This window comes from Pongo pygmaeus, chromosome 5 (genome assembly GCF_028885625.2).
Source record: "Pongo pygmaeus isolate AG05252 chromosome 5, NHGRI_mPonPyg2-v2.0_pri, whole genome shotgun sequence".
In the NCBI taxonomy this organism is placed as follows: Eukaryota; Metazoa; Chordata; class Mammalia; order Primates; family Hominidae; genus Pongo; species Pongo pygmaeus.
In genome coordinates this window covers 71,939,553-71,943,099 of record NC_072378.2, presented here as the reverse complement: position 1 = coordinate 71,943,099, position 3,547 = coordinate 71,939,553, and the positions used below count along the sequence as shown (strand labels likewise).

Genomic DNA, 3,547 nt, shown 5'->3' with positions numbered 1-3,547 from the left:
GAGAGGACAGATATCCCATTTTCCATGATGTGATTATTATGCATTGCATTCCTGCATCAAAACATCTTAGGTACCCAATAAATATGTACACCTAGTGTATATATATATAGTACCCACAAAAATTAAAAATAAATAATTGAAATACTGGAATTAACCTAAGTGTCCATCAGTGGATGAATGGATACAGAAAATGTGGTACAAAGAAAAGATAAATGTTTGAGGTGATGGATATCCCAATTACCCTGATTTGATCATTACACATTGTATACAGGTATCAAAATATTACATGTACTCTCAAAATATATTGAAGGGGCTTCATTGTCTGGAGTAACATCTGAGGTTTGTTGTCTCACGACCACGGAGATCAAAGATGTGGGCACACAAAGAGTGAGGTTAAGAGTGGGAATTTTCTGGCACCTGCCCCTCAGACATAATTTTGAATTAAAGAAAATATTTTATCACAAGAAGATGGCCACTGCCCAGTTGCAGAGGACTTCCATGACTGCACTGGTATTTCCCAATAAGATATCACCTGTCTTTGGTGTTAGTGAAGAGGCTCCTCGCAGTTTCAGTATCCTGTATCACGTATTTGAGAGGAATATTTCCAGAATGTGCTTATGGAACCAGATATCTAGATGATCTTTGTGTCAAAATACTGAGAGAAGATAAAAATTGCCCAGGATCTACACAGTTAGTGAAATGGATACTAGGATGTTACGATGCTTTACAGAAAAAATATCTGAGGATGGCTGTTCTAGCTATATATACACAAACCCAGAAGATCCTCAGACAATTTCAGAATGTTACCAATTCAAATTCAAATACACCGATAATGGATCACTTATGGACTTCATAAGTGAAAACCAAAGCAACGAGTCTAGCATGTTATGTACTGACACCAAGAAAGCAAGCACTCTCCTCATTCGCAAGATTTATATCCTAATGCAAAATCTGGGGCCTTTACCTAGTGATGTTTGTTTGACTATGAAACGTTTTTACTATGACGAAGTTATACCCCCAGATTACCAGCCTCCCAGTTTTAAGGATGGTGATTGCGAAGGAGTTATATTTGAAGGGGAACCTATGTATTTAAATGTGGGCAAAGTCTCAACACCTTTTCACACCTTCAAAGTAAAAGCGACCACTGAGAGAGAACGAATGGAAAATATTTATTCAACTATACTATCACCAAAACAAATAAAATCACGACTTCACAAAATCCTGAGGGACAAAGATGTAGAAGATGAACAGGTGCATTATACAAGTGATGATTTGGACATTGAAACTAAAATGGAAGAGCAGGAAAAAAAACCAAAAAACCTCGATTTTCTGAACTCGGAGAACCAAGTTTAGTTTGTGAGGAAGATGAAATTATGAGGTATAAAGAAAGTCCAGATCTTTCCATTTCTCATTCTCAGGTTGAGCAGTTAGTCAATAAAACATCAGAACTTGATATGTCTGAAAGCAAAACAAGAAGAGGAAAGTCTTTCAGAATAATGGCAAATGGAAATCAACCAGTAACATCTTCCGAAGAAAATCGGAAGAGAAGTCAACATGAATCTGGGAGAATAGTGCTCCATCACTCTGATTCTTCTAGTCAAGTCAGTACCAAAAAGGAGAAAGTTTAGTGAACCAAAGGAACATATATAAAAACGATTTTTCTTCTGTATGTTTGCAAAGTTTTTCTCAACATTTAAACTGAAGGACACTATATTATATTTCCCTAACTCTGAAAATGTATATGTAGTTTAAAGCAGTTTGTACACTAAAATTAAGTTCTTGGCTGACTATCATACTGTGGTCCTTAATCTTGAAATAAATCCAACAGAACTTTTGAATAAAAGCAAAAGTACAAATGTTTAAAAAAAAAAAGAGTGGGAATTTAATAGGTAAAAAAAGAGAATATCTCTCTGTTAAAGAGAGGGGTCCCAGAAAAATGGGTTGCAGATCTGTGATGAAATGCAGGTGTTTTTATAGATGAACTAGTCGGGAGGCGGTGTCTGATTTGCATAGGGCATGACAAACATAGGACCTGGTGTGCCATCTACATAGGGCGTGAATCTCTGGCAGCCCCACCCCAATCTTTTATTATGCAGATGGGTTCTCTGCCTGAGCTTGTCCATGTTGCTCATTTCTTTCTTACTGTGTGTATGCTAAAAAAGTGGGAAGGTGGAACCCCCATGGTGGACATGGATGGCCCCCAGGTAGCCCATTTCTTTTTGTGCAGCTGCTAGTATCCCTCCATGCAAGCTTCCAGCTTCCTTGTCTATGTTTGCAGCTTGATCTTTCAGGCTGCTTTTTGTTAGAAAAAAAAAAAAAGGCCGTGGCTCATGCCTGTAATCCCAGCACTTTGGGAGGCCAAGGCAGGCGGATCACCTGAGGTCAGGAGTTTGAGACCAGCCTGACCAACATGGAGAAACCCCATCTCTACTAAAAATACAAAACTAGCTGGGTGTGGTGGCACATGCCTGTATTCCCAGCTACTCAGGAGGCTGAGGCAGAAGAATCGCTTGAACCTAGGAGGCAGAGCTTGCGGTGAGCCGAGATTGCTCCCCATTGCACTCCAGCCTGGGCAACAAGAGCGAAACTCCATCTCAAAAAAAAAAAAAAAAAAAAATATTGAGCCACTTTTTGTTAGAAGGGAAGTTCTGCTGAGGACTCTTTTACCCTCACTATCTGCCTAAATAATTTTTCTATCTCTTGTATCAATATCATTTAAAAATTTAATGACAAAGAAAATGTGGTACATATAAATAGTGGAATATTATTCAGCCTCAAAAATAATTGCAATGAAATCCTGTCATTGCAGCAACATAAATAGTAGAGGTCATTGTATTACATGAAATAAGCAGGCACAGAAAGACATATACTGCATGTTCTCACTTACGTGGAAGCTAAAAAAGTGGATCTTGTGGAGGTAAAGTTGATTGGTGGTTACCAGAGGCTGAGAAAGATAGGAGGGAGGTGGGGGGAAGAAGGAACACTGCTAAATGGGTATAAAAATACAGTTAAAGATAGAAGAAATAAGATCTAGTGTTCAAAAGTACAGTAGGATGATTACAGTTAACAATAATTTGTCATATAGTTGAAAACTACTGATAGAGAGGAACTGGAATGTTCCCAACATAAAGAAAGGGTCAATTTTGGGGGTTATGGATGTCCCAGTTGCCTTGGTGATTACACATTTTATACATGTATCAAAATATCACATGTACCCTAAAATTATATCCTTCTATTATGTATTGGGAAAAAAATTACCAGTGATAAAGGAACTATATTTTGATTGACAATTGATTTCTCAGCAACAATAATGGAAGCCAGGAAACAGTGGAGTACTTTCAATGTGATGAGAGAAAACGCCTGTCAGTGTAGGATTATACTTAGCAAAAATAATTTTGAAGAATGAAAAATAATGTTATTGTCAGGTGAGGAAAAGGTGAGAAATTTCACAACCAAAAGACACTCTCTTAAAAAATTCAAAAGATATACTCAAGGAAAATAAAACCAATTCCACATGGAAAATACAAAAAGGATTAAAGGACAAAGA

At 37.4% G+C, this 3,547-nt stretch overlaps 1 pseudogene; it reads left to right on the top strand.

The window, feature by feature from the left end:
• Positions 1–468: 468 nt before the first annotated feature.
• LOC129039328 (HORMA domain-containing protein 1-like) lies at positions 469–1,650 on the top strand (annotated as a pseudogene).
• Positions 1,651–3,547: the final 1,897 nt, after the last annotated feature.